This window comes from Molossus molossus, unplaced genomic scaffold (genome assembly GCF_014108415.1).
Source record: "Molossus molossus isolate mMolMol1 unplaced genomic scaffold, mMolMol1.p scaffold_m16_p_10, whole genome shotgun sequence".
In the NCBI taxonomy this organism is placed as follows: Eukaryota; Metazoa; Chordata; class Mammalia; order Chiroptera; family Molossidae; genus Molossus; species Molossus molossus.
The window spans coordinates 68,373,363-68,384,859 of NW_023425345.1; positions in this window are offsets into that span (position 1 = coordinate 68,373,363).

An 11,497-nucleotide genomic window follows, 5' to 3' on the forward strand; every position below is an offset into this window, starting at 1 on the left:
TGTAAGTATGATGGTGACAAAAATAAGTAAAGAAACGACAGAAATTTATTGACATTGGAAAACAGTAAGCAAATTATAATATTTTTTAAACAGCCAACCAAATAACAAACAAATAGCCAAACAAACAAAACTAGAATATAAAGGTTAGAAACAGCAGAACCATGAGGTGAAATTGAAGCTAGGTGAGTAGAAACAGATTCTGTGCAAACATCACTTCCTCTGTCAGTCTTTCTCATTTATGCCCCACTCCCAGCAGACTTTAAGTTCTATGTACAATTTCATCACTGCTGTAACATTTCATTACAAATTTATTTGTGTATTATATGTGATCCACCAACTTTAATCAAAATCTATTTAGGATTATTACTTTTATATCCATATATGTTATAGGTATCTGTAGACTGTTTTACTACAAACCCTCTGGGTGGGTATCATCCCGGGTGATAGCCACAGAGAATGATTAATGACATTTAGAACCTATGTGGTTCATCTCTAATTTATTACTGACTTCATTTATATGTGCTGTTTTTCAAACATCATCAGTTTGGAAAAGGAGTCTACTCAGTGGGCCCAGAAATGATGCAAATATGTTTCAACCTCTTTTAGCACCATTTAGTTAAACCTTTCTGGATATTTTGCTCACCTAAGTTTTGTGCTTGCAAGTATGTAGACATTTGTTATACTCTCCTTCCTAATTTTGACTTTTCATCGCAAGGTCTTGATGGCTGGCAAACCAACAAACCAAACACTTTGATTAATATTGCATATTCAGTAGTCTGAGGTTTACTTTTATTTTTATAAACTCTGCTATGTTTGTTTTATTCCAGGGTTATTGCTAGCTACCTCAAATGGATTGGATAGCATCCCAGCTTTTCTTAGGCCCTAGAAGAATTTATGCATCATAGAAAACACTTAGTCCTTGACAGTTTGACTGAACTTTGCAGTAATATTTGTTGGCCCAAAACTATTTTTGGAGGTAGTTTTTAGTAACATTTCATTGGTTTATTCATGTTTGTAATACTTGAGTCTGTTTTGGCAATTTCAATTTTCCAAGAGAACAATTCACTTCATTGGGATTCGAGAATATTCAGATATATTCCATCTTTCATTCTTAATTTAATTTTCTGTTTTTTTTTTATATTAGATTTTTTATATTTTATATTTAATTTGATTATTTGATTATCTGTTTCTCTTCTCTTTGCAACCACCTTTGAGTTTATGAATTCTGGGTTTGTTTTGTAGTTACTAAATTGTTCGTTATTTTAATTATTTTCTTCCTTCTCTTTTTCCTGTTTGTTTGACCTTTATCCTAACTTTTTAAATTGGAAAGTTGGTTTAAAAGTTTTATCATTCCTCTTAATAATAAAATAATGGAGACCTATTAATTTACCTTTGCTATTAGGACTTCTTTACTATAGTAGTTTTTATAGGAGAGAGTGTGATATTTTAGTTACCAAGTGGTAAAGATTTGATTTGGTTTCAATTTCACCAATGTGATAGGTGAAATAATACTCTGTTGTTTTATCATTTATTTATTTATTTTAAATTTAAAAAAATTATTGATTTGAGAGAGAGAGAAACATCATTTGGTTGTTCCACTTATTTATGCATTCATTGGTTGATTCTTATATGTGTCCTGACTGGGGATTGAACCTACAACCTTGATATATCAGGACAATGCTTTAACCAACTGAGCTACCCAACCAGAGCCCAATATTTTGTTGTTTTAATGATCATTTCCCTGATTAATAGTGAGGCTATCTTTTAATATATTTATTGGTGCATTTTATTTTATTTTCTCTTGCAAATTGTTCGTGTTTTGTACAGTTTTCCATTTATCATTTATCTTTTACATTTGATTATAGAATTTCCTTATTTACTTTATATAGCAGTCATTTGTTGTTTATATATATTGCCAAAGTATTCCTTCAATTTTTGGCTGGTCTACTGATTTTATTTATATTACCTTTCATTGTGAAGACATTCTAAATTTTAATAGAGATAAGTTTATCAACCTTTTCCTTTATAGGAAAAAAGTGTGTGTTTATGCAAGTGTGCATACTTTCAGAAAAACTCACCTGGATAATCCTGTTGGAATCTTAATTAAACTTGTATCAAATTTATAGAATAATTTGGGTAGAATTGACATGTTACAATATGAAGACTTCCCATTTATATGTATGACAAGTTATCCCAGCAACAATGATCAACAGACCTTCCTTTAATGACTGTTCTGCAATGCCTCCTCTGCCGCCATGAGGTTTTCTTATGTGTGAATCTAGTTCTGATTTCTCTGCCTTTCTGGTGTTGTTACTGTAACTGTCACTATCTCAGTTACTATTCACTACTGTCTCAGTTACTATAGCTTTATAATAAGCCTTCATATTTAGAAGGACACGTCTCCCTTAACTTGTTCTTTTCTTTTTAAAAATTGTCTTGGCTATTCTTGGCCCTTTGCTTTTCCCTGTTCATTTTAGACCTAGCATGTCAAATTTCACTAAAAACCCTCTTGAATTGTGACTGGAATTTTATTACACTTATAGAATAATTTGGCGATAACTGACTTTTATACAATATGAAATCTTCTATCTATTTATGGGCATTCAAATTGTGCCCAATTTAATTCTACATGAGCAATGCTGCAGGGAATACCCTTTGTGGCCCTGTGTGATATCCTCCAGGGCATACCCCTGACCAACACATATCAGTGGAAAAATGTAAAAAACATATTGAGTGACAAAAATGAAACACAGAAGGAAAAGGATAGTAAGATACAATTTAGGTCTAACTTAATGTCTTTTGATAAAGCTTTATAATTTTACCTATAAAATTTGCATATTTTTTAGTGAATTTTCTATAATAGCAGAGGCGCAAAGTAACAGTGACTTAAGAGAGATATTTATTTTATACTGAATTAAAGTTTTAAATGAGCAAATTTTTTACTTGTCTTCATAATCCTGAAGAGGAAAAAAAAAGACAATTAACAAAGTCTCTATTGCAAGAATAATCTGTACTTCAATCAGAGATTTTTTCTTTTTATCCTCACCCGAGGACATTTTTGCATTTATCTTCAGATAGAGCAGGAGAAAGAGAGGGAGGAAGAGAGAGAGAGAAACATTAATGTGAGAGAGACACATCAACTGGTTGCCCCCCACACGATTCCAGCCAGGCTGGGGACAAACTGCAACTGACGTACATGCCCTTAGTGGGAACCAAACTGGGGTCTCTCTGGACCGTGGGCCGATGCTCTAACCACTGAGCAAAACCAGCTAGGGCAATCAAAGATTTTTTTTGAACTAACATATTAACATGACAGAACTGAAAATGATCCTAGTAACTGAACTGGTATCTTAATCACTTTATGATTAAACTAAGGAAGATAAAGCCAGGAAGGCATTCTTTGAAACAAACTACAGTTGACTGTCTATACAAAAGGGCAGTCCTTGAATGTTGTTAATTTAATTTTTGTTTTATTTTTATTTAATGTTTGTTATTTTTGAAATTTTTATTTTTATTAAAATTAGTTTTTACTAATTTATATTTCAATAACAAGATTTTTAAAACACTGTTAATTTATATTTCTACTCACTATAAATATAAATGTTTTATAGTTGAGAATATAAATATACATAATTTTTTGAATATTAAAATATTTTTGCATTTAAATACACACACACACATACATTATTTTGTATTTAATTTGAAAATATACACAATGGAGTACTATGCAGCTGTAGAAAAGAAAGATCTCCTATCCTTTGAGACAACATGGAGGGACCTAGAAAGTGAAACAAGCCAAGCAGAAAAAGACAAATACCACATGATCTCACTTATTTGTGGAATATAATGAACATAACAGTCTGAGGAATAGGGTAGACCCAGAGACGTGGAAGTAGGGTACAGACTGACAACCCTCAGAAGAGGGGGTGGAGGGGAGGGAAGAGATAAACCACAGAACTTATATGCATGCACGCATAACCAATGGGCATGGACAACAAAGCTGGGGATGGGGTGGGGGGGGATGGGGAGGAGGGTGTCAATGGGGTATAGTAGGAGAAACATCTGTAACAAAAATAAAATTTAAAAAAAACATTAAAAAAGAGAAAATATAAATATATATTGCCAAAACAACATACTTTCTTGTCCCTGTGCTAATTGCTTTTGGATCAAATCATAGTTTCCTGGTTTTGACTACCCAGTGCTGGGACCATGCAAATCTAGCTTATCTACTTGGTCCAGAAAATAATTGCTCCTGGAGGATAAGACTGTAAACCAACTAAAATAGTGTACTTATCAAGAACTTGCTTCAAGGTCCTATTTTCATTGTGTTTACCATCCAGCACTATTATATCATAAATGTTTCCCAATCCCAACAGTTTCCTGCCCTCCAAGACTCTTCTTAAAATCACCTGGCCCAGCCCTGACCAGTTTGGCTCAGCAGTTGGAGCTTCGGCCCATGGACCGGAGAGACCCGGGTTCGGTTTCTGCTAAGGGCACATACCTCGGTTGCAGTTTGTCCCCGGCCCTGTTGGGGTCTTGTAGGTGGTAACCGCTCAATGTGTCTCTCTCACATTGATGTTTCTCTCTCTCACTTCCTCCTTCTCTCCCTCCCGCTCTATCTGAAGATAAATGCAAAAAAAGTGTCCTCTGGAGAGGATAAGTAAATAAATAAATACTCTCTCTCCATTGTGTGAGAGTATTCAATTATCCTATCACATTTAATTATTTTTAAATTTCAACTCTACTTTCCCTGAATTGATATTTCACTATCAGCTTTCTTTTTGTTTGTTTACAATTTAAATAGTCTATTGCTTTATTTTTACCTTTTTTGTTTTATTTTACTTTAGGTTTGTCTCTCACGCAGCAGTTTATTTTTACTTTTTAACTAGTATTTGCCTCTCATTAAGGGACGTGAAACCTTTTCTGTATGGGGCGATACTTGCTATATGTAGTATTCTGCTCTGTTTTGTTAAGCTTTATAGTTTTTGTGCATCTTTGCTCTTTTTAAAACATCTTTTGCTACATAAATTCTTCTTTAATTTGCTTTGATCTAGTAATTTGGAAGGAATTTTGTAATTGTTTCAATTAATTTTATAGTAATTTTTTTTTTTATCCTCACTCGAGGACATTTTTCCATATTTTGTTCAGACAGAGTGGGAAGGAGAGAGAGAGAGAGAAAGAAACATCGACGTGAAAGGGACACATCTAGTGGCTGCCACCCGCACGACCCAATCAGGGCCGGGGACAAACTGCAACGGAGGTACGCACCCTTAGCGGGAACCGAACCTGGGTCTCCCTGGACTGCTGGCCGATGCTCTAACTGCTGCGCCAAACTGGCCAGGGCTTGCTTTTTTTTTTTTTTTCAGTGAAAAGAACTTTGAGGCTATATTTCTCCACCGTATATTTTGGATTTTTTATTTTGTACTCTGGGTGAGGGATGACTTGTGTTCAGACCCAGATGTCATTAAATGACTTATTTGATTTATTCTACATTCTGTTTTTCAGTACATGTGGTGGTAGAATGCATTACTCTTTACCAATATTTGCATCTCCTCTTTAGAGAAGAATTGTGCATTCTTGGCTTGGTGAATAATGTCCATTGGCAACTGAAATGTTGAGATGCGTTGTGTGGCACTTCCTGGTAGAGGCTTAGGACCAGGATATTCTTTGCCATTTTCTTTTTCATCTGTCACTGTGACTGGCATGTTCTGGCTACTTTTCTGTTTCCTCGGTGTGTGTTGCTGGACGGAGGGTCGTTACTATGCACAGAGCCCCGCTGTTGATCAGCTGTGGGCATGTGCTGTGAGTGAGCAAAACTAACATCAGGTTTTATAGGCCACTAATGATTTTAGAATTATTTGTTATCTCAGCACCACTTAACTTCCCCAGACTGATACAAAGATGTTTGGAAAAGTGTCCTATAAGAGGTTGGGGATAAGTTTGCCTTCAGAAAATTAATCCAATGAAATCTATCCACAACATGGTGATTTGTCTATTTTGGTAGCCAAGCAAAAGATTCTTTGTAAATGTGATCTGGATTGTCCAAGCATTGTCCTGGGGCAAAGCAGTTCTGCTTCACAGGACAGAAAATAGTGGTCTCAAGAGATATAGTTAGAGAGGCTGCTGAGAGCTAAGTACTCAATAATGAAGAACTTTGTCTTTATCCTGAAGGTAGCAAGAATCTGGTGGTTGGTCTTAAGCACTCATTTATTCACTTAACAAATAAGTATTGAATGATGACTATGTGCTTATCACTATTTTTAGTGATGGCACCATCTATGAGCAAAACAGAGTTTCTGCTCAAATGGACTTTCCTTGTGGTCAGATAACAAGCTGTATCCCTAACACTGTGGTAATACCAGCACAGCCAACTCAGTAGTTTCTGATAGGACATGAAAGTAGGGAACAGACTGACTGATCTCAGAGGGAAGAGTGATGAGGGGATGGGAAGAGAAAAACTGAAGCACTTATATGCATATAGGCATAACCAATGGACACAGACAACGAGGTGAAGGTGGTGCGGGGTGGTGGCGGGAGCAGGGAGGGGGATGTCAATGGGGAAAGAAAAGAGGGATATCTGTAATACTTTCAACAATAAAGATATAGACAAAAAATAGTCTTTGATGGAACTATTTTTGCTTATTGCCTTAAAAGGTACTATGAGCCCTGGACGGTTTGGCTCAGCGGTTAGAGTGTTGGCCCTTGGACCAATGAGTTGCGGGGTTTGATTCCTGTCAAAGGCACATACTTCGGTTGCAGTTTGTCCTGACCCTTGTTGGGGTCGTGTGGGAGGCAACCAGTCGATGTGTTTCTCTCACATCGATGTTTCTCTCTATCCTTCTCTCCCTCTCTCTCCTTCTCTCCCTCTCTCTCCCTCCTACTCTATCTCAAAAAATAAAAAATTAAAAAAATACATAGGAGTGTTCGCTGACATTTAAATAACAAATAAATAAAAGGTACTATGAGAGCTCTGGATGAGTAGCTCAGTTGGCGGGAGCATCATCCTGATGCGTGAAGGTTGTGGGTTAATCCCCAGTCAGGGCACATGCAGGAATCAACCAATGAATGCATAAATAGAGGGAAAAACAAATCTCTCTCTCTCTAAAATAAAAAAGTTACTATGAGAACATTTTGATCAAGTTTGTGGTTCATTCCACAAGTATGTATGGAGCTATGTGCAAGACGTGTGATAAAGTCAGCCAAGAAAAACAATATCTGAAAGATACGGGCCAATTTTCCAGTTTAAACTAAAAATACTATAGGCTTGCAAGCTATCTTGTGATTAAAATAAATGTTGAGGGTTTGATGAAATTTATACAATTTTTGTAATAGAGTTTGTGCTCTTTGCTCTGACATTGTAGCTTTTTTAACTTAGCAGAAAGAAAAATTTTAGTTAATAGAAATGAAGTTATCCAAAGAAAATCCCCTGAAATTTTTGGAATAAAACAATGATGTCAAGATGAATTATTATTATTATTATTTTAAATATGTTTTTAAAAAATTGACTTTACAGAGAGGGGAAGGAAGAGGGAGAGAGAGACAGAAACATCAATGAGAGAAACACATTGATCAGCTACCTCCTGCTGCCCCCTACTGGGGATCAAGCCCACTACCTGGGCATGTGCCCTTACCAGGAATGGAACCAATGACCTCTTGTTGCACAGGATGATGCTCAGCCAACTGAGCCACACCAGCTGGGCAAGGTGAACTATTTTAACAGGCAGAAGGGAAACTGCATTTAAAAAAGGGAACAGAGGAGGGAGCTGCAGGTAGAATTTTAACTATATGAATACAATAAATATTAGAAATTTCTAGTATATGTATATGAACAAGTTTAATTTAGACAACATTTTATCTCTAGAGGCAATTTGTTCCCTTTGAAATATATATAAACATCTTTCAAATGCTGAATCCACCCCGCCCCCTTCCCCAACTGCCTCTTTCATTTCTTTCTTCCTCCTTTACAAGACAACTCTCCATGGTGGGCAAAAGCATTGACTATCTTTTTTCTGGACTGTCTGTATTTAAAGAAACAGAGGAGGGAGCTGCAGGTAGAATTTTAACTATATGCATACAACAAATATTAGAAATTTCTGATATATGTTAATATAAATGATCTCATTAAAATTGTATTACACATAAAAACTGCATGTTTCTATACCCATGAACTGGCAGTGTTTGCTTGGTGGGGCGGGGGGAAGAATGTCACCAGGTTAATTCTAAATTTGTCATTAAAGATATCTGCATTCAGAAATGAGGTCATTCTTCTATAAGCAAACTATGTTTCCCAGGTTACTCCAATCTGGAGGGCAAAATAATAATAATAATAATAATAATAATAATAACAACAACAACAACAGTTAAAAAGAAGAGAGATTTCTTCGGCTTTGCCACCGACCACTCTGCATGGACACTTATCTCCTTGATATGCCTGCTTAAAAGGGTCTTACAGGTGGTACCCTATGACATCTGTTATTTCCTTCCTCTTTTACTGTGGGTTGCTGATGATGTCTTTTGTGTGCATCAGCTACATTAGGCCAAGTGCAGGGGCCAGCACTACTGATTCTGGGAGACATCTACACTGATACTGCCTTGTCATATTGATATGGTGGTACTATTATCTGTGCCTGGGGTCTCTTATCACTGCCAATACGGCAGGCATGGTTCTATTCACTATACAAAATATTGTCACCAATGCCACTTATAATAGCTCCCTTATCCTCTACTCATTTTTAAAACTAAATATATTTCTTTAGTCTTATTTCCATCAGACCTCAAAATATGCTCAGTTTTGCTTATATTCTGAAATAAAGGCAGTTTAGAATGAGACATGGATCTAAAAAAACTTAGGATAATTTTATTGCTATTATTTGCAAAAGTCAGAGATGAAGTGGGAGCCCCTATTGCTGAGTGTATCAGAGATAATATAATCTAGTCTGAACTTGCTCATGGAGGATAAAACTATTTTCAGTGATCATTCCTCAAATATCCCATTATCAACAGGGAACTGACCTACAGGAAAGCTACCACCCTCCAGGCCACATAACGGCTGCGCCAAGTCGAGACTGCCAGCTCTGCTGTCACTGTGACTTTGCCTCTGGACACCCAGGAAACCAAAGAGGGATACTCATCGCTGCTCAGAGCCTCTACCTTCAGGAATCCGGCTCGAGATGTTGCTGCTTCCTCCAAGCTGTATACCGAGGAATCTGAAATCATTGCCAAGGTGATGTTTGCTAGCAGAGGCTGCCTGGAAGGGATGGGATGATGACCTGCCACTGATGTCTGTTCTTCAAGTCTTGTCTGTGAGCAGAGCTTGCATGCAAAGCCTTAGGTGCAAGGGAGTCAAAGTAATGGTTTAAGTTTTCTAGTTTGTCCAACTAAAAGATAAGTGCATAAGACTTGCTGTAAACCAGTGTACAACTTCCACACATTTGGGTAGGTCATGAAACACAGGGACCACAAAACTAAGAACTTTTATTTAATCTTATAAAGAAACTAGCTCACGTATATAGAGTGCTTACGATATTCCAGGAACAATTCAAACCACTTTTGTATATAGTATGTTGTTCAATTTTCTTACTAGCCCTATGGGAAGTTATGCCCAATTTATACATGAGGAAACGGAGACCCAGGCTGATTAAATTACCTGTCACGGAGACATTGGTTTGAACTCATGAACCGTGTTCTTAAATACCATGTTATATTGCTGTTGGGGGGAAGAATTAAGGTAGGATACCTGAAGTAGTGACGCCTCAGTTAAGTGTTGAGATTGAATAGTAGTTTTCCAGGTGAGGAAGACAGGAAGGGAGCTTTTGGGGGAAACTATGGAGAGGCAACAGAGCATGACTCTTCCCTGCTCGGACAGTTCTGTTGCTGGCAGTTTTGCTTTGAGCCTTCCTAAGGTTTCAGTCAACTCACCAATATTCCTTAAAAACTTTTTCTTATAGCAAATTTCAAACACACACAAAAAGAACAGATTTAGTTTGATTTTGGGCAAGAATACTTCATAGGTGGTACTTCTGATTACAACAGAATTAGGCATGTAACGGTTAATTGTTTCTCTGCATTTAGATCGATCAAGTGTGCTCAGATATTATCACCCTGGTCCAGCCAACAGAAGGTTTCCTAGTAATATTGTTGGCATCAGAGATTGGCATGGGATGAAGAGGGAATTAAGGTTATCTAAGCACATCAGATTTATGGAACCAACATATACCTGTTCATCATATTTTTTCCTGAGACAGTTTCCTTAATGTCTTTGGCCTCAGGACTAGTGGCCCTTCCTTTGTTATAATTGATTCCTCCTTCACATGTCAGAGTGCACACACCATCTCCGAAGTTTACAGATAACAACATTGTATTATATACTTGAAAGTTGCTAAGAAAAAAAGTTCATCACAGCAAACTACAAGTGTTTGAGTATGCGTATGTCAAAGCCGGCTATCTGAAATGGGTCTTTTGAATTACTACTGCACTGGGTTATAGAGGAGATAGAATAGTATAAAGACATACCTTTGTTGATTAGTTGCTCTGGGATCACAAAATATATGTAAGAAACCTCAAACTCAGCTTTGGATCTTTGTGTCCTGCATCAAGGGGAGATGAGATAAAAATCTGCTCAGCTGTTGTTCTGTATGACCTGGGATCTCTTTGAAAGATAGTCAACCTAAAAATACAAATATTTTCCTCATTAGTATAATGATATGTGCTCAGTATATAAAATAAGACCATTCATAACTGTATTATTAGTTGGAGACGATCACTATTTAATATTTAGGTAAATTTCTAGTCCCATTCTGTAAAGTACATTTCTCCATCTGGTTGAGATGCTCCTGCAGGTAAAGCACTGGGAACCCTGCTGGACATGTAGCAGGTGTTCCGTAAAGATGAGCTAAGTTCCTCGTAACTGTATTTGGTAACAAAAAAACTTTTTCATGTCATACCTAATACCTTATAGATATATTTTAAAGCTATAAATATCCATTCGGTGAGGGTAACATAATTTATTTAACCATTCTTTAATTTTAGATGTTTAAATAATCTCCAAATTTTATTTTGTTGTAATTAACAGCATAATGGCATATTGTATAATCCAGCTTTCCATCCTAGAATTTTTGTAGTATTTAGCAACCAGGCGGATACAGGGCATTATGTCCATCTGGCAATACTTTTCTTAGGCGAAAATCACTTATTTTAGTAGCTCAATCTTCTGGGATGCAATGTAATGGTAGAAATTCCTGGGTCAACTTTTCCGAGCAGCCAAAGACCATTTAAGTCAAGCACTAAAGCTACTGTATTCAATTTCTAAGAGAGGCCACAGGTGCTCTTTCAGAGCCTATTAAGTCTCCATTTATGTGCAATTCACACATTTTCCAACTGATTTCCTAGCTCTTATCAAATATAAAGTAGGAATTAGAAAGCAATCTGAAGAAAGCACCAGAAGGAGGCACGCTGGAGATGGAAAGGAGTGACTTTGTGCCAAAGGGGAAGACTGTAA